This window comes from Theropithecus gelada, chromosome 17 (assembly GCF_003255815.1).
Source record: "Theropithecus gelada isolate Dixy chromosome 17, Tgel_1.0, whole genome shotgun sequence".
Classification (NCBI taxonomy): domain Eukaryota; kingdom Metazoa; phylum Chordata; class Mammalia; order Primates; family Cercopithecidae; genus Theropithecus; species Theropithecus gelada.
This window is the reverse complement of record NC_037685.1, coordinates 35332691-35359126: the sequence shown is the minus strand read 5'-3', so window position 1 is coordinate 35359126 and position 26436 is coordinate 35332691. Positions and strand designations below refer to the sequence as shown.

Below are 26436 nucleotides of genomic sequence, written 5' to 3'. Positions count from 1 at the left end.
ATATGTTTACCACATTTCTAAACTTCTATAATAATACTGTGGTAAAAGATGTTCAAGTGTATCATAACTACCCATAGCCACAGTTCACACATCTTTTTGCCACAGGAAAATTAGAGGACAATATATTCCCTTCCAATCATACAAAGTAAAATGCATGTACTTGTGAACGTTATATTAATACTGTATTGAATGGCCGGGCGCGGTGGCTCAAGCCTGTAATCCCAGCACTTTGGGAGGCCGAGGCAGGTGGATCACGAGGTCAGGAGATCGAGACCATCCTGGCTAACATGGTGAAACCCCGTCTCTACTAAAAATACAAAAAACTAGCCGGGCGTGGTGGCGGGCGCCTGTAGTCCCAGCTACTCAGAGGCTGAGGCGGGAGAATGGCGTGAACCCGGGAGGTGGAGCTTGCAGTGAGCCGAGATCGGGCCACTGCACTCCAGCCTGGGCCACACAGCGAGACTCCATCTCAAAAAAAAAAAAAAAAAAAAAATACGGTATTGAATATAATAGCATCCATTTACACTTTGGTTGAGAGTTGAGACATCTGCCTTAGGAGTCACTGACTGAGTACCAGATTCTTTTCAGTCTTTTTTTTTTTTTTTTTTTTTTGAAAGCAGTCAGAATGATCTTACTGAAATTTTTTAGTACAATGTTAGAGAATCTTAAAATTTTATATTTTAAACCAATACAAGCACTGCAAATGATATATTCCTGAATCTAGTTGATGTAGTATCTAAAAAGAAAAGTGACCATATGAATATCTATAAGTTGACTAATGTAATTTAAGTTGGAGGCTAAACAACTTTGGTATATTCATATTTCTCTGGCTCCTGTTTTTGGCCAGATAAATGCCAAGTCCACCCCCATTCAGTAGAATTGGACAGGACCAATGTATTCGGTGGTCTCACTTAAGTTTCCACGCCAGGAGCAGCAAGAAATGTACAACTTCTGGGATTAAGTTGCTCCAAGACAGTCTTCATCACCTTTGTGAACTGGAAAAACCAAATAGTCAAGGTCTGAATTTCCAATGCGTGTGGCTAAGTCCAGTCTCATTGGTTCATAAAAGTATTCTGAAGGACTTTAAAATACAAAGGTGGGGCTAAATAATGATAGAAACCATCAGTTCTTAATTCAGAGAATGACAATGCAGGTTCCTATATCCTTTTTAAAAATCTGAGATCATTATTTTAAAACTAGCTCTATACATTCTTAGGCTTTAAATTTCATGTTAGCTGAAATGATTACCTTTAAGTCAATTGGCTTTAGGCCTTGGTGATTGCTCAATATAATTTTGGAATTTTAGGAAGCAGCATTTCAGGTAAGTGACAGTTACGTTTTAGAAGAGGTAATTTTAAAAATGATCCAGAACTACACTGCTCTGATATGTCTGATGTATACCCCCAAAATGTGTCAGTGTCCATATTAAGCTAAATAAAATTTGGTCCAAATTAAGCAAAATAACCAAGATGGTTTATCTGAAACTGAGTTACCAAAAAAAAAAAAGAAAAATTCAAAATCCATGGTTTGAGAATTATAAATTTTCCAAGGTTCACTCCAAAGTAAAAGGCTAATTAATTCTATACAGGGTTTTACCCAAATGTCCATAGGCATTATCATATATATTTACACAGAAGGCTTTAATCTGAAGTCACCTTTGGCAACCTCGAAATATATAAACTATGACTTCCACAATGAAATTATATACTGGAAAGTTGTCGCCTCAAAGTACTGAAAGAACAAAGGAAGAGATCACATGTACCCGTTAAAAGTCAAAATGACAAAAATGTTTCTCATTTAAGACAGTTCACTTAAAGACCAAATAACCACCACCATTTCCCCAAAAACTGGAAAGAAATGATCTTGAGCTTTAGAACGGGAAACAATAAACCTTAGCACATACAAAGATCGGATGCTTTTGCCAGTGATTAACCTATCATTGCTGAGTACCTACAGCTAAACATCCAGAGAACAAAAACAAGTCAGAAGTCAGAGTAGGCTTGCTGGACACTTCCCATTCTGGATTTATAGCGGGGCATGGCTGAACAGGTAGGACACGGATAACCCATTGTGTGCCCTTCGGATTGCTTCGGCCAAGATCATGGAAATGTCAGTGACCTGAATCTTTGTGCAGTGTTTCATTTTGTCCTCTTGCGGAATTGTGTTTGTGACGACCACAGCCTCAAAGGCAGCATTATTTATTCTGGAAATAGCTGGTCCAGACAAGATCCCATGGATAAGGACAGCATACACTTTGGTGGCTCCAGCTGACAGCAGCTTGTCCGCGGCATGGCAGACGGTGCCGCATGTGTCAGCCATGTCATCCACGAGGATGGCCACGCGGTCCTTCACGTCGCCCACCAGGACCATCCGGTCCACTTCATTCGCCTTCTTCCTCTCTTTGCGGATCAAAGCAAATTCCACATTTAACCTGTCTGCGATTGACGTGACCCTTCGGCTCCCCCTGCATCACATGAAACAATGATATACAGTTCTTCCACTCAGCAATGTTTTCCCGAATCCACTGCAGGACTGCGGGCTCCGCATACAAATTATCCACAGGAATATCAAAGAATCCCCATATCCGAGAGGCATGCAGGTCCATGGTGACGATGTGATCCGCCCCAGCCACCGACAGCATATTGGCCACAAGTTTTGCAGAATCTAGGGCACGACTCTTGTCCTTTTTATCTTGTCAGGCATATGGGAAACACGGGATCACGGCAGTCACCCTGGATGATGATGCGATCTTGCAGGCATTGATCATGATGAGGAGCTCCATCAGGTTGTCGTTCATTTCCCCACAGCGCTCTGCATGATGTAGACATCGTCCCCTCTCACACTTTCACCAATCTCCACGCTGGTCTCCTGGTTGCTGAACTTCTTGGTGACCACCTTGCCCAGTTCCAGGCCCAGGCAGTCGGCCACGCGCTGGGACTGGTCCTGATGCGAGCTGCCGCTGAACAGCACAATGTTGGGCATGGTGGGGCGCGGGACTCCGAAGGGCACACGGCGGCGGAGGAAGTGGCAGAGGCAACAGCGACGCGGAAGGCTGCTGCTGCTTTTTCCAGTCTTATTTCAACTTCACTAATATTGGATCTTGGATGCAAGGTAATTAATTGTTAGTTCTTTGGGAAAAGTGTTTTCCAGGAGAATGACCTATCCAAAAAATACAAAAGGACAATGCTACTAAAAATAAGTGAGAAAAAAAATGTATAATTACCTTCAAATATTTTTAGAGAATGCTTTGTTAATTACCCCAACTCTAATTTTAATGGAAATTGATGACTGTATTGATTGATGCTGTCACTTTCATTTCCTTTCAGTATACTAATAGATGAAAATAAGTATTGAAAATATTCATTTCTTCAGGCTCAAAATATAGTTGACCCTTGATTAGCTCTTGAATTTCTCCATGACGCCTATCTTGAAACCATTCACCTCCTCTGGCCACTTTTTTGTTTTGTTTTGTTTTGTTTTTGCCATGACCACAATCATTTTCATGATTCCTTGATTGGCTCTGTCATAAATCTGGTAAAGTCATGCATATCTGGACACAGTTTTCTTCAGCAGGAATTTAGTGATTTCAGGCTTGATGGCATTTACAACTTTATTCTGTAATGATGGCATTTTCAAAGATGTCACCTTTCTAGACTTTCATGATGATCTCTCTCTCAGAGTTCTCTTCCATAGTGTTGACAATTCTTTCCATACAGTACTGAGCGTAATGAGCCTTAAAGGCCCTTATGACCCCCGATCTAAAGGCTGAATTAGAGACACTGAGTATGGGAGCAAGTCAACCACTATGGAACCTTCAGTGTTGAACTCATGCATTTTGGGTAGCCAGGGGAACTGCCCAATATCAAAAGAAATTTGAAAGACAGTCACTAGGCCAGGCATGGTAGCTCACATCTTAATCCCAACACTTTGAGAGGCTGAGGCAGGTGGATCACTTGAGGCCAGGAGTTCAAGACCACCTACTACAAAAACTAACAAAAATTAGCTGGGCATGATGGTACACACCTGTAGTCTCAGCTACTTGGGAGGCTGAGGTGGGAGGATCACTTGAGCCCAGGAGTTTGAGGATGCAGTGAGCCATGATCATGCCACTGCACTCCAGCCTGGGCAACAGCGTAACAGAGCAAGACCCTGTTTCTTAAAAGAAAAAATAAAAGTCCTTTACTGGCAAGATACTTTCTGACTTTAGGAATAAAGCATCTTTGGAACCAATCCTAAAATAAAGTTCTTATTGTCCAGGCATTCTTGTTGTACAACTAAAAGACTGCCATCTGGTGTTAACTTTTCCTTTCAAGACTTCGAGCTTAGCAGCTTCATAAATTCAGTCCTCATCATAAACCCAACTGCATTTGCACAGAACAGTAGAGTCAGCCTGTCTTTTCCTGTCTTAAATCCCTTGTCTTCCTAATACGTATCTTTTGTGACATTCTCTTGTCCAGAATAGGACACTTTTGTCTTCATTAAAAACCTGTTCTGGCAGATACCCTTTCTCCTTGTTGATTTTCTTGCTGGCATCTGGGAACCTGTCAGGAAAAGCTGCTTCTCCTGTTATGTTGACATTTTTTAAGACAAATCTCTTTCTAAAATTATTAAACCATCCTTTGCTGATAGTAAATTCTCCAGCTTTGATCCTTCACTTTCCTTTTTCTTTAAGTTGTTTTGTAGTGATCTCAATTTTTCTTCAATCATAGTAGAGTCTGTAGGTATGCCTTTCTTATAGTAATCCTGCACCACATAAAAGCTGCATTTTTGGTATGAGATAAAAAGGATTTTGTAAAAAGTACAAGGTTTTCTCACCTTCTGGTGTAACTACAGCAATGGCTTCACAGATTTCCCCCCCCCCCCTTTTTTTTTTTTTTACAATGGTCCTTAAGCAAAATTCATTTATCTTGAAATGGCAGGAAACCATATCTGCAGACCTCCGTCAATGGTACATATCAAGCAATTAAACTTTTTCTTGTAATGTCATGACATCTCTCTGCTTCTTGTGACGACTTCCAGCATCACTAGTGCCATTACATTTGGGTCCCATGGTGTTAGTCAAGATTTACAGTGTTGCATTACATATTATGAAAAATATACCAGAACCAAGAGAGATCACTTTTTACTGCAATAAGCAACTTACCAGAGAGATGAACAGCTCTCTAGTAAACTGAATTAGTGTCACATGGCGTTTTAAGCATATACAACACTTGAGCTCATTGCAATAGTCATAGAAGGTGGTTACAAAATTATTACAGTAATATATACTACAGTTAATTTCATGCAGTTATGATTTAATACTGCATCTTTATGTTTTACATTTGTGGCACCACGTATGGTATGTGTTTGTTTGCATATGTTTTGATATATTTTAACTTTTTATAACAGATCTGTGTATATTTTATGGTAGCGTATAATAAAATAGACTGGTATCTATGCATATTTTATATATTCATCACCTATCTAACTTTTTCTTAATTTTTTGAAATTTCTAGGCTATATGGTTCATCTGCGAGGTTTTTCAAATTGTCCCATATCTCAAAAAAACTTTCTGATATATTTGTTGAAAACAATCTGCATATAATTAGAACCAAGCAGTTCAAACCCATGTTATTTAAGGGTCGACTGTGGATACTTGGTTTTAGGCCCAAGTACTGCACCCAAATAATGCACTAAACTTTATGTGTCTTGAGAACAGAGATACCACTCTTTGCTTTTTAAAAAAATTTTTCCTAGAGGTCTGCTAACACGAGATAGGCAATTATTATTTAGTTGAAGTAAGTAAAATTAAATATATAAACTCTGTAATCATTGTTTATGTTTCATATACTGTAGTCCTATGCAAAACTCATGAAGAAAAATTACTCTTCACCTCTTCATGATGTATACTTCACCATGAATTATAATTTTATAAGAAGTATAATTTCCTTATATATAACAAATTACTTTATACATGGATTTTTTTTTTTTCTCCTGAATCTTACAGTATTTCAGGAAAAGGGTTTCATTCCCAACTGACAACAGGGAAGATCAGCTCATCCTTAATTCATTAAATGCCATTTTTTACCCGCTTACATTCATCAAATTATAGGATTCATTATAACAGGGATGTAGAGTTATGGCTTTAGCTCTTTTTGTTCTAATCCTTTTTTCATGTATTCTTTCCTTTGATTTGCGACCTTCATTACCAAGAGAGCTCACATAATGCGTTCAGTTCAGTTCCAGGAGGCTAAGCAGTCAGCTACTGCAGGAATTATTTCACATACCCTAGTTATTAATATGATTATTCAGAACACTTACATTAATATCCAAAGTATTCTAGCACTTTCAGAAAAAAAACAGTGCTTCTTTATCACAACTTTTCCTTTCACTTGGAGAATACATTCTTAACTATTTACAATTCAAATCTTCAAGTGAAAATTCCTCAGCCAAGTGGAAATGTATTATAAAATGTTTGCTGAATACTTAGATCAACTAATTCAAGGCTTGCTTTACTATTTTTCTGATTATAAAATAATGTATTCTGATTTTACTAAATTTAGAAAATATAAAATAGTATAAATTAAATAAATCACCTATAATCATGCATACCCAGAAATCACCATATTTTAATATGTTTCCCTCATTTTTTTCTATATATGTTAATGGCATTTTGTGTGTGCCAATTTAAATTCAGTCTGTATTAATAATTTTATATCATTTTTTCCACATAACATTGTATCTCACATAAGTACTTCCCATGTAATTATTTTTCAAACGCATTATTTTAATTTTAACACAACATAGATAGGCCATAATTTATTTTAATATCCACTTAACCACGCTCTACAAATGCAAATAAATACATATTGGCAGAAATCTGATACTGTGGTTGATGGGATTGGGTGAAAGTTAGGACAGGAGAGAAAAATTTTAAAGGGACACCAGGTAACTTTTAGAAATGATGGATGTCTTCATCATCTTGGTTGTGGTGATGGTTTTACGGTACAAACATGTGAAAATGTATCAAATTTTATGAACTGTAAATATTCTTTGTTATTATATATCAAGCATACCTCAACAAAGCTGATAAAAGAAGTTTTTTCAATTCTCTTATTGCAAGTAGGTTAGTTTCAATCTTTAGCTGGTATAAAGTGGTAACAAATATAATTCACTACTTTATTTCAAAAAGAATATAACTTTGAACATGTAAAGCTATTCATAAATTTGAGGCAATGACATTTCAATTCCTGTGCAATTCATAACAGATTTCGTAAATTACTTTTAAATTTACTGAAACTCATTTTACTAAAACCCTCACTAAACTTTCATAGATGTCCAGAGCATTCCACTTTACCCTACTGGTCTAAAAGTATTGGGGGCAAAATCAAGTAAACTATTAATTGCTGTCATTAAAGCTCGCACATTCATTGAAGACTTTCCAGGAGCCAGACACTTACTTATCAGCATTTTACACGGCACATCAATTACCTTCTTACTTGTTTCTTTCAATAAAAATAAGCACAATGATGTAAAAACATGACAATATTAAGTAATGAGATCAGTAGGAAGCTTGCCTAAAGAATTCAAAGTTCTTTAAAAATGTTCAGGATTGTCCTTGCAACTTCCTTACCTGCTCCCCTGGGCAGCCTGAAGCAGGGATGGGCCTTGTAGGGTCAAATGCTGACATGGTGGCCCACAGCCGCAGAAAGGCCAGGCCTGTAATCCCAGTACTTTGGGAGGCCAACGTGGGTGGATCACAGGTCAGGAATTCAAGATCAGTGTGGCCAACATGGTGAAACCCCGTCTCTACTAAAAACACAAAAATTAGCTGGGCGTGGTGGCACATGCCTGTAATCCCAACTACTCGGGAGGCTGAGGCAGAAGAATTGCTTGAACCCAGGAGGCAGAGGTCGCAGTGAGCTAAGATCACATCACTGCACTCCAGCCTGGGTGACAGAGTGAGACTCTGTCTCAAAAAAAAAAAAAAAAAAAAAAGGTTCGGGATTGTTCCTCTAGGTAGCAAGAAACAAAATCTCCAGAGGGTAGAATGGAAAAATGATGTATTCATACCATGAAATGCAATAAAAATAAACTAACTATTGATACCTGCGAAAACGTAGAGGATGAGCCTCTAAAACATTATGCTGGATGAAGAAAGTCAGACACAAATTAGTACATGTGGTATGATTCCATTCGTATGAAGCCTAAGGACAGGCAAAACTAATCAATGGTTACAGAAGTCAGAAAGCGGCTTTTCAATGGGGGTGGGGGGTGGAGGAAGAAATTAATTAAAAGGGGGCATGAAAAGAACATCCAGGAAGTAGCTTCAAGGTATATACAACTGCCGAAATATGCTATACATTTGAGACTATGCATTTCATCATATATTAGTTATATTTCATTAAAGAAAACTAGGATAAAATAAGTCTCTAGGAAGCTAAGGGTTTAGCTCTAAAATGATTCCAATTCAATGCTCAGACCTTTTGTCTAGCATGATCCTTTCACTCCACAAAGTCTACAGGATATGAGGAAAACCATCAACACCTAGATGGCATATAACCAAGGATGATGCTGAGGAGAAAGGATTTCCTCTATCAAAATAAATAAAAGTAGATGAACAAACTCATTGCAAATGCAAATACCCTATTTTGAAATAGGCTAATCAAATCATTTGTATATGTTGTTTCACCGCAGCAACCATTTAACTACATATATATATATATATATATATATATCTCATAACATCATGTTGTATACCTTAAATATACATGATATAGTTTGGATTTTTGTCCCCAACAAATCTCAAACTGTAATCCCCACTGTTGGAGGTGGGGCCTGGTGGGAGGGGACTGGATCATGGGGGTGTTCTCATAAATGGTTTAGCACCATCCCCTTATCCTTGGTACTGTATAGTGATAGAGTTCTCACAAGATATGGTTGTTTAAAACGTGCAGCACCTCCCCCTTCTCTCTCTTGGTCCTGCTCCTACCATGTAAGACGCCTGCTCCTGCTCTGCCTTCCACCACGAGTAAAAGCTCCCTGAGGCCTCCCCAGAAGCAGATGCTGCCACGCTTTCGAACAGCCTGTGAAAGCCAATGAGCCAATTAAACCTCTTTTCTTTACAAATTACCCAGTCTCAAGTATTGTTTTATAGAAGTGCAAGAATAAAGTAATACAATGCACAATAAAATTTTTGTTTTAAAAAAATCCAATTTAAGGCCAGAGGTAAAATGAACACAAGCTCAAAGAATCACAGAACCTTATAACCTCCTATAGGGTAAACACACCTGTGTACTGTAGATGCACCTGACAGTGATAACGTAACCTTAAGCATACCCTCAGAATGACCCTATATGGCAGACGCACCTGAATGTGTGTTGGGAGCTCCAAGTGTGGCCAACCAGGAGATTCATTCCTTATCTATGAGAAACATCTGAGCCCACCGGTGGACTGCAGGCTGCACGGAGGAGAGAGGCCCTTTCCTTTGGGTTAAGTGAAGGTTGCCAGGTGTAGGTTTTTGGTGGCGGTGGCGGTGCTAAGTGAAAATGCTATATAAACTGCATGCTTTTTATAAGTCGTGGCGGTTCTTCTGTCCTGCTACCACTGAAGCATCCCTGTAAGTCACCAATAAAACCCTATGCCTAATTCACTGGCTGTGGGTCTCTGGCTCTTGAACCTGGCACCATCCCTACTGAAGTTAATAGGCACAATGCCTCCCTAACAATGGCCGTATTAGCCTATCTTGGTCCACTCTGAAGCAGGAGGCTGTGCGGTTTAACAGTTTTCACATTTGAATTGTTTTTCTCCATAAACACAGCCAAACCTGGATTCCTGTAAATTCCACCCATTACATCTAGTTCTGCCCTAGTTAGCAAACTCCTCTTCCATGACAGCCCTAGGGATACCGCCAATAGCAAGCACATTTTCTTTAAATTCCTCTTATAATAAGACTAAATATTCCCTCAACTGTTCCTCATATGGCATGATTTTTAAGTTACCTCACCATTCTATTTTTAAAGTATATGTCCCAGACCAGACTTACAATTCCCTGTGTGGTCTTACCAAAATGGAAAGCAGTAGAGTTCTACTTTTATTTGTCCAAGCTCGTATTTTCTTTGAAAAAGAAAGGAAAGTCCATGGTGAGAACTGCAACCCACGTGCCCCTTATAATGTGGGAATGAAGGAAGAAGATCAACACAGCCAGGAGTCTCCCATAAACCTGCTAAGAAGGGTGGCAGGTCAAACACAACATGCAAAGCAGGCTGAGGTAGAACAGATTTCAGGAGTATGGCTGTGGTCTCACCATACAGCCTCCTTCCAGAATGGTCTTTTAGAATTTTCTTCAGCAATGCCAGGTCTCAGGGGCAGCCTTCCCCTCCAACCTGTTCTTTCAGTAATGTGGCACAGTGTTGAGAAACCTGCAGGTCCCAATGATTGTGTCAGACAGAATGGGTGTGAGACTGTCCAGAGTCTAATACACAATTGACCAATATGGGATGCAAGAAAAGAAAAACTCTAATTCTAAGATCAAATATGCCCCTTCCATAAAGAAAACCATTATCATTCTTGGATCAAAAATGTGTCATAACGCAATTCTAGGGTTATCCATGATTATTTCATTTTACCTGGGGAATTCACACTAGCGATACGGAGAGAGATTCTGCAAATCCAAAAGAGCAAACTGTGAGACGGTCAGGACAAAAACATCCAAGACTACAGAGGCAAGAATGTCCTTGCAATTTTCATCACCACAAAATGCTTGTGTGTCTGTAATTTTAAGAAATAATAAATGGAATATATCAGGAAGACAAGAAATAGACAAATAAACATGAAAGGGTTTTGAATATTACAATGCAAATAACTAGTAAAAGTAAAGCCTATACAATAGATACCAAAAGCTTAGAAATAAAAAGAAAAAATTATGACACTGTTAAAATATAAATGGGTGAAAAATAAAAATCAGAAAAAGAGCAAAATAAAAAATATTAAATACAGAAAATGAAAAGAAGATAAAGGTAAAACCATGACACCAAAAAAGAGGGGGTAAAAAAATAATGCAAGTGAAAAATTACTATATAAAGTATTAAAAGTGTCAGAAAAAGACATTAAAATGCATAAAGGCATAAGCTGACACATTTAAGAGTATAACTATAATAAGACAAATATTAAAAAGTTTCAACTTTTTAAAAATTCATAAGATAAAGAAATAAAAGAATAACAAAAGTAAATGGCAATAAAAACAGCAAGGGGCTGGCATAAAAACAGACACATAGACCAATGGAACAGAACAGAGAGCCCAGAAATAAATCCATGTGCTTACAGTCAACTGGATTTCAACAAAGATGCCAAAAATAAACAATGGGGAAAGGACAGTCTCTTCATTAAATGATGCTGGGAAAACAGGATATCTGTATGCAGAAGAATGAAATTGGACCTTTGCCTCACATTATATAAAAATCAACTCAAAATGGATTAAATGTTTTAATCCATTTAATCAACTCAAAATGGATTAAAGACTTAAATGTGAGACATGAAACTGTAAAACTGCTAAAAGAAAACATAAAAGCTCCAAGAGTTGCTCTGAACAATGATTTTTTTTGTCTATGATCACAAAAGCACAGGCAACAAAAGTAAAAATAGACAAATGAGATTACTCCAAACTAAAAAGCTTCTGCACAGGGCCAGAGTGGCTCCTACCTGTAATCCCAGCACTTTGGGAGTCTGAGGTGGGCGAATCACCTGAGGTCAGGAGTTCAAGTTCAGCCTGGCCAAAACTGTGAAACCCCAGCTCTACTAAAAATACAAAAATCAGCCAGTCACAGTGGTGCACACCTGTAGTCCCAGCTACTCAGGAGGCTATGGCAGGAGAATCGTCTGAATCCAAAAGGCAGAGGTTCCAGTGAGCCGAGATTGCACCACTGCACTCCTGCCTGGACAACAGAGTGAGACTCCGTCTCAAAAAAAAGATAATAGGCTGGGCACAGCGGCTCACACCTGTAATTCCAGCACTTTGGGAGGCTGAGGCAGGCAGATCACAAGGTCAGGAGTTCGAGACCAGCCTGGCCAATATAGTGAAACCTCATCTCTGCAAAAAAACACAAAAATTAGCTGGGCACAGTGGCACACGCCTGTAATCCCAGCTACTAGGAGGCTGAGGCAGAAGAATCACTTGAAACGGGAAGGCAGAGGTTGCAGTGAGCCGAGATCAGGCCACTGCATTTCAACCTGGGCGAAAGAGAGAAACTCCATCTCAAAAAATAATAATAATTAATTAATTAATCAAAAAGCTTCTACACAGCAAAGGAAATAATAAAGTGAAGAGACAATCCACAGAATGGGAGAAAATATTTTGCGAAACATGGATATAACGAGTTAATATCCAAAATATAAAAGGCACTCAAAAGATGCAACAGCAAGAAAACAAATAACCCAATTTAAAAAACAAAAACAAAAAGAATGGGCAAATAAACACGTCTGAAGAGATATTTCTCAAAAAACACACAAGTAGCCAACATGTATATAAAATAATGGTCCACACTACTAATCATCAGGGAAGTGCAAATTAAAGCCACAATGAGATATTACCTCACACCTGTTATAATGGCTATTAACAAAAAGACAAAAGATAACAAGGGTTAGTGAGAATGTGGAGAAAAAGAGACACCTGTACACTATTGATGGGGAGTATAAATTAATAACAGCCATTAGCTGGGGAGTGCAGTGGCTCATACCTGTAATCCCAGCACTTTGGGAGGCTGAGGTGGGAGGATCACTTAAGGCCAGGAATTCGAGACCAGCCTGGGCAACATAATGGGACCTCATCTCTACAGAAAAACTTAAAAATTAGACAGGTGTAGTGGCATACGCCTGTGGTCCCGGCCACTCAAGAGGCTGAGTTGAAAGACTGCTTGGGCCTGTAAGGTCGAGACTGTAGTGAGCTGTGATTGTGTGCCACTGCACTCCAGCCTGGGTGACAGAGCAAGACCTGTCTTTAAAAAAAATGAAAAATAAAACATTCAGCCACTTTAGAAAATGTACGGAGGTTCCTCAAAAATTAAAAATAGAACTACCATATGATCTCACAATCCCATTACTGGGTCTATATCCAAAAGAAAGGAAATCAATATATTGAAAAGATACCTGTACTCTCGTGTTCATTGCAGAATTATTCATAATAGCTAAGATACAGAATTAACCTACATGTCGATAAACAGATGAAGAGATGAATGGAAAAAGAAAATGTGGTGTGTGTGTGTGTGTGTGTATGTGCGTATATATATATAGATACATATATATACACACTAGAATACTATTCAGTCTGAAAAATGGAGAGAAATCTTGTCATTTGCAAAAACATGGATGAACTTAGAGGACATTATGTTATATAAAATAAGCCAGGCACACAAAGACAAGTACCACATGATCTCATTTATATGTGGAATCTAAAAAATTTGAACTCGGAGTAAAGAGTAGAATGGTGGTTAGCAGGAGTTAGGAGAGGGAGAAGAGGCTAGGGAGATGTTGATCTGATCAAAGGATACAAAATTTCAGTTAGATGGGAGGAATAAGGTCAAGAAACATACCTTAGTGACTATAGTTAATAACAAGGTATTATATACTTGAAAATTGCTAGAAAAGTAGATTTTAGGCGTTCTCACTACAAATAAATGATAAGCTTGTATGGTAATACATAACGTTAATTAGATTTATTTAGTCATTCCACAATATACATATTTCAAAACATCATGAGTACACCATAAATACATACAATTGTCAAATTTTTTTTAAAGTTTTTTTTTAAAAAGTAAACCTCAATAAGATGTTTTAACTTAAACCAGTAAAATTTTTGTTAGTTTTTTTAAAAGAAAAAATATCCTAAGCATTAAGTAGACTAATAAACAAAGAAAAACATTCTAAAGAATAAATGGAAGCATTCAATGAATAGAAGAAGTTCTTTAGTAAAGTAAAATATACTCTTCTCTTAGATGCAGTTAATGACTCATTTTGAGTTCAGTACAAAGGCACCAGATGTGAAGATTTGACCTTCCAAGACTTACAGTTTCTGGCAAAGGATCTCAAGGCAGTTTTAATGGAAAGCTGAGGGCAGTGAGCTGAGGAAAGCCTAGAAAGATCAGAAACAGTACACTTGCCACGGCAGACGCTCATGCAGTCCCTGACACCCCCTGGCCCTCAAATACTCTGCTTGGTAGTGGGAAGGAATAGCGTTGAAAATGCAGGTAGCTGAGCAGGGCTGCAGGGTCAGCAGAGGGTATCTTAGGGTTTGGCAAAATGGGTAAGGCTGGGACATTTCTAATAACTACAAGGAATGAACCATCAGAGAAGAAGAGGTTGAAAATCTGAAAGCAGCAATAATTGAAGGAGGAAGCTCCAGACTAGGTAGGATAGGATAAAGAGCTCAGAGAAAGCTGCACAGAAATTTATTAAATGTAAATCCTTTTATAAGCAGTTTTTAATGCAATACTACAGAGCTGACTGAAAAGCCCAAGGCTTAACCAATAGGGCCAATAATGAATGCAGATTTGGGGATATAGGTGCTCCTGGCATTACCTCAAGAAAAAGGAATTAAGGAAAGACAAGTTCACAATGATTGGTTAGGTATGTTATTTTTTCCCCATGGTATTCACCCCATGTCTTTAGATCCTAAAAGCTTCCTCAGATAGGATCTGGTCAACCATCTCAAATGACAGACGTAATTAATCTCTTTTCCAGAAATCACGTTTTGCCTATAGGACAATATTACTCATTTTAATGGTAACAAATCCTGATCCCTGCAGAGTCTAATTAACCCTTCAGGCACAGTTCCTTCTACGTCAACTCAGAACAGTTGCCAGCAATATTCCCACTGTCTCTTAAAGGGTTAAGGTTCCAGGACAACTCAGGGGAGGGTGGCAGCCACCAGTGCCCTCCCAGCACCACACACATGCCCTTTCAACCAAAGTAAAGCCATTCTGCTAGTGTGTCCTTAACACTCTTTTAAAAAACAAAAAAGATTCCCTAACAAGTAAAGTTTGAAAACCCTAGGATAAATTAACACATATACCAAAAAGTTAGCATCCTTCTCCCCAAAAGTACATATTCTCATTTTTGATGGGAATATCTTTCAAACTCTTTGCAATTATCTTCCCCTATCTAAACACAGAGCTGGATTATTTAGTCTAATTCTGCACCAGGAAGGAGGTACACTGTACTGGTTTGCTCATTTGTTTCCTAGGGCTGGCATGACAAAGTACTAACTAGGTGGCTTCGTCAACAGAAATATGTTATTACCTCACAGTTCTGGAGGTAAGAAGTCCAAAATCAAGCAATCTACAGAGTTGGTGCTTCTGAAGGGTATGAGAGAACGATTTATTCCAGGCCCATCTCCCTCTGTGTGAGTCTGTCCTCAAATTTCCCCTTTTTGTAAGGTCACCAGTCATACCGGATTCAGGTCCAGCCCAAAATAACCTCATTTTAACTTGGTAAAGACTCTGTCTTCAAATAAGGCCACACTCTGAGGTACTGGGGATTAGGATGACAATATATAAATCTGGGGAAACACAATTCAAATCATCACACAAAAGCCCATTACTATTACTCAAGATAAGTCAGATTAATTTTTTAAGATAAGCTCAGCTCCAAATTAACTACGATTCTTGGTTACCGCTTATTCTTGGTTTCATACAAACTAACAGACAGAGATCCCAGGGACATGAAATGACTTTATTGTACCAGAACCATAAAAACCGGAATAGAAGATGTTTCAATAAATCAAACTCCAATCTCAAATTACCTAAACCAAAACTATGCTGCAGGTTCCACCCTCTGTAACTTATTCCATATGCCTTAATACAGTTATCAGGTTAGCTGGATGCATGTTTACCTGCCATGGCACCCTTCCTCAGAAGTACAAAACTATCTTCCTGCAGAGCCGTGGCCAGAATAAACCACTCACACTCTTGCCTATATCACCACCAACACTTTCATGTTTAAGAAACAGCTTTGATGGAGACATTTTTGAAAATGAGACAGAGAAAATTTTATTGCCAGAATTGCTCTTAAGGGGAGCTGGGCACAGTGGCTCACAGCTGTAATCCCAGCACTTTGGGAGAGTGGCTGAAGCAGATGGATCACCTGAAGTCAGGAATGGGAAATGAGCCTGGCCAACATGGTGAAACCCCGTCTCTACTAAAAATACAAAAAATTAGCCAGGTGTGGTGGTGAGCACTTGTAATCCCAGCTACTGGGGAGGCTGAAGCAGGAGAATCACTTGAACCAAGGAGGCAGAGGTTGCAGTGAGCTGAGATCGCCCCATTGCACCCCAGCCTGGAAAAAAAAAAAAAAACCCCATCCAAAAAAAAAAAAAAAAAAAAAGCACAGGGGAAAAAAACTACTTTGATAAACCCAGTGGGATGAAGGGAAAGATCTCCCAGGCACATTCACATTTTTAAATGGTGGTTATCAAGCTCTCTGCGTAAAACAAAGAGGGGAAGATGTCTAGTTCTTAGAAGAGAGGGAATGTGAATGAGGGGAAGAGAAAGAAGACAGAAAAGCCAGGAAAGGGGTGAACTGGGAGATGCAGAGAGGCTGCAGATATCAAATGCAATTCCCTCATGAACCCTATAATCTCCAGTAAACTAACAAATGAAAACGGAGGCCCCGGGAACTTGAAGAGAGATGAGCTTTGCACCAAAGTGGGGCAAAACCATTCAGCACCTTCCTGAGGAGCTAACTAAGGAGCACAGCCTCAGCTGACACCCAGCTTGCAACTTCTTCCACTTAGTTACCTTGGAATGCACTTTAAAGTCAACCCACGCTGGGCCCATCCTGACACAGCACAGCTCGAGGTCAGCAACTGTCCATGAGAGGATATCCATGGGATAAACAATCAGCAAATCCCTACCTTCTAAATATTCCGGGCCACCACATGCTGTGCCTCACAGGACAGAACCAAACACTAGGTCAACTCTATTAGGTATAAGCACATTCAGAGCTGCTTTTAGAAGAAAGTTTTGATCCCCTCTGTAGGTCATCCTGCAGTCAGGAATCTTACTCATTAACTGGAGAAAACAGATAAGGATTTTCAATTTCCAAGACAAAATACTGGCTTTCTAACTTAGCACAGGACTTAACATACGGTAAGCACTCGATAAGTGTGCAACAGAAGCAATTCGTGAAGCCTTTGACAATACAGATTCCCAAGCCCCATCCCAATCACACTGACTCAGAAATTCAGGGATAGGATTGGGTATGTATATTTAAGTGATTCTGCTGCAGTGCGTTGGGGATCTTATTTCAAAACCTCTGGGAATATGTGAGCTGTTACCTCTTCCTACTTCTCTACATTCTAATATTTAAGCAGTTCAAATAACCAGAATGTTACAGCTCTAGATTACTTCACTTTGATTCCTAAGCAACCAATGAGCACACAAGGAGTATATGAAATGACAAAAATGTGTGAGATCCTGCAAGTACAGTACCTAGAGTAGGAATAGAACTAAGGACATTTATCTAAAAAACACTATCATTTAAAGGGCATTGGTAGGACAAAAGAGAACTTTACAAAGACCGAAAAGGCAATAGTGGGAGAGATAAAAGGAGAATCAAGAAAGTCTGATAACAGACAGCTTCAACCGGAAATTGATCACATAGAGCAGGGGTCCTCAACCCCAAGGCCACAGACCAGTACCAGTCCATGGCCTGTTAGGAACCAGGCGGCACAACAGGAGGTAAGTGGCAGGCAATCGAGCAATACCACCCGAGCGCTGCCTCCCGCCAGATCAGCAGCAGCATTAGATTCTCATAGGAACACAAACCCTATTGTGAACTGCACATGCAAGAAATCAAGGTTACATGCTCATTATGAGAACCTAATGCCTGATGATTTGAGGTGCGGTGGTTTCATCCCAAAACCATCTCCCCACCTCCAACCACTCCTGGTCCATGGAAACACCACAAAACCCATTCCTAGTATCAAAAATGTTGGGAACCACTGACAGAAAAATGGCAAGTATCCACTGGAATTAGCATAGTAGGCAACATTAGCATATGAGGCTCCACCCCCATGACCTTATCTCCTAATACTATCACATTGTTTGGTAGGGCTTCAACATAAGAATTTTGTGGGGACATAAACATTCAGTCCATTACAGGTGTGAAATAGAGTGCCAAACATTTCACTGTCTTTGATTGCAAAAAACAATATAAAGATGGTTGAAATGGTAGCTAAATTTTCAGGTAGAAGTCAGAAGAAGTAGGGATCACCTTGATAGGCCCAGTTTTCTTGATGCAGCAACAAACAAAGGCCATCTACTGAGAATGAGAGGTGGGGGGTAGAGGAAAGGAGGTGAAGGAGAAGACTAAAGAGAGGTGAAAACTGAAGGCACAGAGGCCCAGATGAGCCAGGACCCCTCAATGATGTCATGGTGACAGGCTGAACATTTTCCTGGTTTCCTCCAACACGGTTGTGAGGCACTAATAAAACAAATAAACAGCAATGAGGCAGTGGTCACAGATCGGGGAGTACAATTGTTCCAAGAGACAGGTAATCACAAACAACCCGCTGGCCCAACATCCTGATCCCAAATACTGTCCATAACCCCAGCAGCAAAACCCTATCTGCACACCTTATCTGCATGGAGCCCCAGCAGCACGACACTATAAGACTTCCCTCCAGCCCCTGCCTCTTTGCAGACAGCCCCTTCTCTGCTCTGCTGCCCGCTGCACCCTTGCAATGTATCTTCCTACTTTCTCCAATAACTCTGCCTTTCTTTACCTACAACTGTCTTAGTAAATTCCTTTACCACCCTTGATGCCAGCCCTAGCTAGCTGCATCTGTGACAAGGGTTCAATGACTAAAGTCATGCAGAGAGGAAGCAGCAAACTATAGCATCAATCTTGATTCCATATTTTGCAGAGTGGGGTGCTGCAGGAAGACTAAGTGTAACACAGTTTGAAATGCTGGTGAAAGAGTAGTTGGGATGATAAACCACATGGCCCCCACTAGGTTGGAAAGGAATAGAAGTCAAGAAGGGACTGACTAGCAGATGTGGAAAAAGGAGAGGACTAATGGATTAATGGTCTATATGAAGTCAGCAAACAGGTCTGGGAGAAGTGTAGTTATGAGAGATCAGGAGAAAAGGAAGCTCATGCATTCATGGAATTAAAATTAAATAGCCATGGTCACTGGCTAAAATGTTCTAATAACCTGTCTTGTAAAACTTTTTCAAGAGTCAATTATAAATGACCCCATTAAATGATTCTGCATATTGTATAAAAACTGTAATTGAAGACCCTACTCATCATGGTACTTATTTATATTTTGTTTATACTGTGCCTTATGCTATGTAGGATTTTGGTGGCTTACAAAGATATGAAAATATAGTATGATAGAATAAATTTAAAATAAGTGAGAGAGATGAGGTTAATAAAGTTAAATAAGTAAGATAGAACTGGAAATGAGGTTGGTTTATGAAGCTTAATGCACCTTAAGTTAAGATCAATGCAATAAATTCTTCTTAGAATTTTGTGCCAAGGTTTTCTCCTCACACACCAGTATATTTTTCATTATTAAACCAGGAAAGTTATTTAACTTATTCCATTTCCATTTGGATCTTGACTCCAGGACTCTTGGAAGTAAATATTTCCACCAGTTGTAATTACTACCTTACATATTCTATTTAAACCACCCCCCTGTTTCATTATTTATATCTCACTCTTCATCTTTGATTTAATGGTGATTTGGTGGTTTTAATTTCATGCCACCTCAGATATCCTTGCAGTAGGTATAACATAAATTAGAAATAAATAAATCCAAATAGCCAATGCTTTACTTTAAATCACTGGCTGCACACTAAATTTCAACATCTAAAAATCATTTCTCAAGTTATCCTACTCTAATATCTTTTTTCTTACTTTTCTAGATACAGCAGAATGTCACATAGTAAAATATCCTCCAAGAGTATGGCATATCTCTACAGCTATCAATCTATATTCAGGGGTGGCATATCACTGGTAGCATACCGTACATTAAACGTCTAGTAAGTTGTGTTGCTTATCAGTACTCAATCTTACCTGCACTATCTACATGTATCATCAAAAGCAAGAATCTTTAATAGCAGCTAGCAAGCCACATGTGGTGAGGTCAGAAAACTGTTTAGTTAAACCAGGTCTTAAAGTGGATGACTCATTAGATCAGCAAAATATTCTTTACCTGGTTATGCCCTCTGCATGTAACCCAGGTGTGTCTGGCTCAAAAGTAGAAATCCAACACTAACCCCAAACACCATACCAAAGAATCATCCATCCTCGCTGCTGTTACATGTTTAGAGGGCTTTTCAGGTCAAAGTCGTTTACACTCCATTACTGAATGGGAATAAAACAATATCTACTTAATTTTTTCCTTCATTTCTCTTATTTTAGTTATTTATTTTACATCTATTCCATTAAATAAGAAATGAGAAGTGCCAGAGTAAGGAAGCAGACTGGGGGTGCCCATCCACTGAAGAAGCATGGCTAAATGATTTTGTCCACAAGGACCTTTAATGCCTGGAATCAGTTCTCTCATTCAAGTCCCTGGTGGTCTCCTTGTCCTAAAGGATAACCCTCCTGAGATGGTTAATAACTTAACACCGAACATCGCTGTTGCTGGCAATTCAGTAGAACAACACGCTAGAAATTGCCATCAAGAGAGTAATAAGCCCCAATTCTAAAAACTATTAAGGAAAGCTCCTGAACATTTTACTTTCTCCTTCTTTTTAATATCTGGGATAATTCAGTCCCCATATGAAAAAATATGAGAGCTAAAATGCATGATCATCAACAGGCTTAACCCTGATGCTATTGGTCAAACCTAATCTGCCCATGCATACAACTAACATTCCAATAAGCTCTGCATTTTTAATTTTCTGTAACAACTGGGTGGTCCTTTTCTATAATATTTCTAAGAGGATTCTTATTTGTACTATTTCAAACCCTCAACAAAGTAGCTTTTCTGGAAGAAGTTTCAAAAGGATTTTTGCATCCCGTAAATCCTTTACCTGCATCCTCCATTCATTGTGAAAATTAAGGTATAGATGAGTTATAAAGGCAATCATAGCTGGAACAGGTTTACCCTTTTCACAAAAGTTATCATGCCAAAACTCCTCTGAGAATAAACCCTAGTTTATAACAGGCTGCTTCAAGGGAAGAGAATGTATGTCTACTCTGGTCATATTCGACACCAGACTTCTGGGAACGGTTTTCCTCAGTAATGGAAACCAGTGGAGAAAATTCTTAACATTTGTGTTGCTCTCTAAGAGTGACAGAAGGGTGTCATGAGTTGACATAAGACAAAGGAAATCAAACTAACCAGTATACAGAACCTGAGCATTGACTCCAACTTGCCCTTTCCAAAAGCTTTTCTGATACCTCAACCAAAAAAAAACCCCACCCATTCATAATACCATTTGTCCAATCCTCACTTGAGTAGAGAATTTAAAACTCTACCTAATCTGGATACTTTTTACTCATCAGCTGATGATAAGAAAGGAAATCTATTGCACTTGAATAATATGTATTTACTCCATTGTTTAAGAATACTGCATTCTTCTAAAACAAAAAAAGATAAGCAAAACAAATGGCATGGATGGAACTCAAGGATTGTTAAGCATTTGTAATAAGTAAGCTAACAGCTTAACAGAAGAGGCAAAATTCATAGAGACTATTAAGTAGAGATAACAAGTAGCTTATGAGACATGGGGACATCACAATGTGTTAAATATGAACAGTAAGTTCAACCTATAAGGCATGTTGAAGACAGAATAGATGGGGTATATAATGGAACAAACAAGAGCATTGCTCCATGACTGGAAGGTTTGAAAAGACCAAGTCCTAAGGTAAAACTATGCCAGTCTGGGCTGACAACTATTGTTATCCTTAAATCAGCTTTCTAACACAATTCAGTTCTGCCCCTACATGCTCTCTGGCAAAAAAAAATACAGATAAACCCCAAAGCTATTTGGCAATCTAACTGGCACACTAAAGTTGTTAGTAGGTGTGCTTGTCTTTGTATTTCTCTGATAGAGCAGGTGTGTCCCCCAGAAGCCTTCCATCTGTCTGTTAGGGCCCCTTTCCTCAAGCCCCATTCTCATCCTCATAACCACAGCCCCAGTTTGAAAGGCTGATGTAGCAAAGAGACAGATATATGAGCATTGTATAACCCAGCATTTGGGTTGTGTAGTCATCCCCACTTGTATACTATCCTAAGTGCATTAACCTGCTGTATCTTCTCCCCCTTGATTTCATTATATGTTTTAAATCGACTTAATCAAGCATGTGATCAGAGTGTCGTAATTTTGTGTGTGTCTTTCTGTTCAGTGATCTCTGGTAGTGTATTTGAAAGCTAACATTGCATCAGTGTAATCTCCTACAGAACAATGTGAGCAGAGAAATATATTAGGCTAAGCAGAAAATACATATATTTAGTTGGGGGTTTGCAGAAGTATAATCATAAGATTATGTTAATTAAAATATGAGCATAATATTCTATAATAATAGATGTAGAAGAACATGTCTTTTTATATTGTCTTGTGACAACTGAAGAGAACCGAATCAAAGCCTTGTTGGAAAGAAGTAAATATATATAGGTAAGCATGCAGGCTTTTGAGTCAGAACTCCTGATATCAAATCCCGTTCCACTACTTTCTATCTTTGTGACTTTGGGCAAATTACTTCTCTGTGTCTCAATTTCCTCAGCTGTAAAAGAGCAATAATAATAATAATACCTGAAAGTGTTATTTTGATGATTAAAGGAAGTACTAGCATGTAAATTTCTTGTACTAACCAGCTCAGAGGAACTGCTTCTAAATTTTTTAGCTATTGAAAAAGAAACAGTAAATGAGTATGACTAAAGGGAATAAAGTCTTTTGTGGCAATGGGTTTCACAAACATTACTCCTCCTTGCCATGGTAATGAGACCCTTTTCTCGTGCTAATGCCAGTATATGGGTAAAAATTACAGTATATAAAGCAATAATTAGTAACCAATATGGAGTAACATGTAATCTCGTGAGTTTCTCTTCAAGATTGGGATGAATTTCTGGGAGTCACTGGGTGGTAAACGAGAAATGATTCAGGGAGTCCAGCAGCTGGAAAACCCTGGGAGCCCAGGACCAGCTGCTCCTCCAAATGGAGTCACCATAGCCAATAAAAAGAAACCAAGATTTCATGATCTCTAATGTCCTACTTATAACCACTGCTACCAGGAAGAAACCTTGGACTGGAGAGTTGAGCTCACTCCTAGGGTTGCTGTTACGAACTGGTTTGGGATATTAGCAGTTGTGGCCATCTACTGCTTCATTTGTTTTCTCCACTGTTTGATAGCATCCAAGAAGTTCCACCTGCCCAAAGGGAAGGAGGGTGGCCACGAGATGTCAACGTACGTTGTAAATGAATAATACCAATAAGTCTAGGCCTTTTCAGCAGATACCCCTAATCCGCATCTCTCAGGATGACCCGCATCTCCAATCATTCTAGCCTTAGTCTACCTTTGCTTGGCTCCTTAATGAGCCTCTAATAAACTGCACCAAGAAACCCAGAAAACCTACTTGCTTAGATATAGCTCAATTCAGCTAAATTAAATATATCTTAATTCAAAGTATAAGTAAATCAGTAACTCAGAAATTACATACTTTTAAAACCTCAAAGGGAAAGGAAGGCATTTCTAAAACCTTAGGATAGATGGAAATATACTTATAAATAACTTAAAATATTCTTCAGGTAGGTATGCAAATAAACTTAAGTCCTCTGTGACCCATTCCAACAGTTTCTGTTTTAGGTCTTGGACTTGGAAAATGAAGACTTTGTGCCCAAGTTTAATTAGGCACTTTTCCTATCCAGCCCAGGCCAGGCCCTATGGCTATCCATCACTTCAGAACCCACTATATTCATCCCAAACTTTATCCAGTCTCCAGATGAGACTGATCTGTGATGACCTAATATATAATGTTCCACTGCTTTTGTAATACATGTCCTTTAGATATGTCAGCCTCCTCAATTTTATACATTTTAACTGATTTGTTACTGTTCAGCCTCTGGTATGCCAGAGCTGATAATGGTTCTGCCAAGCTCCATACACAGAAACTTAAATTAAAAAAACAAATGTTTATAATTGTGGTTTTTTATTAGGTGACATAGATGCCTAAATCACAGCAGACAAAACCAAGAAAAATACATTGTTCTTCAAAAACAAATTCATAAATTCGTATCTCCTTATAAAATTTGAATAATTCAAAAAAATATAATAAAGGAAATAAAATTCAAAATACTACTAATCAGAAAAAAACTCGTTTTAACTCTATGATGTCTAGAATACAAATTGAAGGACTATACATATATACATTTAGGTATTTTTTAGATAATAAGACAGAGAATACAGAATGTCTCATAATCTGCTTTTCAGTTATTAACATATTGTAAGCAGTTTTTCACAGCCTTAAAATATTCAAGAACATGCTCTAAATTATTGCAAAAGCTGCACAGTCCCTCTATTAGTGTCCTAGGATTGCCTAGTACTATTAATACAAACTGGGTAGCTTAAAACCACAGAAATATATAGTCTCCCAGTTCTAGAAACCAGGAATCTGAAATCAAGGTGTCAGCAGGGCCCCAGCCCCTCTGCAACCTGCAGGGAACCCTTCCTTGTCTCTTCCTAGCTTCCGGGGCTGCTGGGAATCTTCGGCATTTCTTGGCTTACAGCTGCATGACTCCAACCTCTGCCTTCCCTCTCACAGGGCATTCTTCCTGTGTCTCTCTCTTCTTAGAAGGACACCAGTTATATTGAATTAGGGGCCTGCCCTAATCTAATATGATCTATTCTTAACTAAATTACATCTGCAACCATCTTATTTCCAAATAAGGTCACATTCTGAATTACTAGGGGTTAGAACTTCAACTTATTTTCTGGAAGAGGGGACACAGTTCCATCCTGAATAATCCCCTATGGTACAGCACAGTTTCCTTTCTTCTTTTTTCCTTTTTTCCTATTATATTTAACGAGGCAAATAGTCTGTGAAAGTAATTTTAATCGTAAGGCAATATTTTAGGACTCATTATTCCTCACACAACAACCCCATCTCCACTGTACAGAGTGAAAACTGGAGGAGCAGAAATGTATTAAATAACTGCCCAAGGACACTCAGATAATAGACAGAGGAGCCTCCAGGCCCTCTGGCTCACAGTCTTCAAGATTAATCACACTCTATAGTAGGAAGTAGGATAGATCCAATGCAAATTTCACTTAATCAGGAGGTCAAAATGATTGATCACTAAACAATCAGGCATTTTTTATTTATCTCGATCCTTAAATAGTTCAGACCATCTTAAAATCTATTTTCCTCCCAAATTTGTCCTGAGTCTCAATTTTGCTACCCTGAACTCTAATAATAAAACAATATCTAGCATCAAATCTTACTTTATAATTTACAAAATAAATCAATATCTATTATATTAAATTATACTTAATAAAGAGATACTATAATCAGTATAGTTAGAAAGATCACTCAAGTAAAACATTACTCTGTTTTTTCCAGTTTTAAGAAATCATCTCCTATTATTTTAAATTCCCTTAAATGGCTTTCATACTCTGCATTAAATTAATTGAAATTATTTAATGCTATTTATACTCTTTATAAGAGATTAATTTTTATTATATTTTATATGTATATGAAGCACTAGAGACTACAGATTTATCCTATATGCTGTAATTGTGCTAAACTCTCATTGCTATAATGGTTTTTAGTTGATTTCTTAGGCTTTCTAAACACAGTCATTGGTATGCATTTAGTAACATAAGTTATTCATCGTGTCCTTTATATTTTTTCCACTCATAATTCTCCATCAAATATCTTTAATATTCTTAATTAGGAGTATTGATAGAACGCATTTCAACATTTTTCCTATCTCTCCTTTCAAAAGTTCTTATTTTCCAAATCAGAGGAAGTTTCTACTCCCTTCATATGGTTTCCATGGAAATTGTCCATCATTTTCCAACATCTGTATGAGTTTGCTAGGGTTGCCATTACAAAGCACTATAGACTTGGTAGCTTAAGCAACAGAAATTTAATCTCTCACAGTCCTAGAGGCTAGAAGTCCAAGATCAAAATGTTGGCATGACTGGTTTCATGCTGTAGCCTTTCTTTTTGGCTTGTAGATGGCGACCTTATCTCTGTCTTCACATGATCTTCCCTCTGCGTATGTCTGTATCCTAATCTCTACTACTTATAAGGACACCAGTCATATCGAATTAGGACCCACCCCAATGACCTCATTTAGCCTTACTTATTTTTGCAAAGGTTCTACCTCCATATAAAGTCACATTCTGGCTGGGTGTGGTGGTTCACACCTGTAATTCCAGTGTTTTAGGAGGCCAAGGTGGGAGGATCACTTGAGGTCAGGAGTTCAAGAACAACCTGGCCAACAG

General features: G+C 38.5%; 1 protein-coding gene and 1 pseudogene across 1 annotated transcript in view; both read right to left on the bottom strand.

Annotated features, from left to right (window-relative positions):
* Positions 1–26436, bottom strand: part of HS6ST3 (heparan sulfate 6-O-sulfotransferase 3) — a 707292-nt gene that overhangs the window by 654422 nt on the left and 26434 nt on the right. The gene's annotated exons all lie outside the window — the stretch shown is intronic.
* On the bottom strand, positions 2026–2997 carry LOC112611076 (annotated as a pseudogene).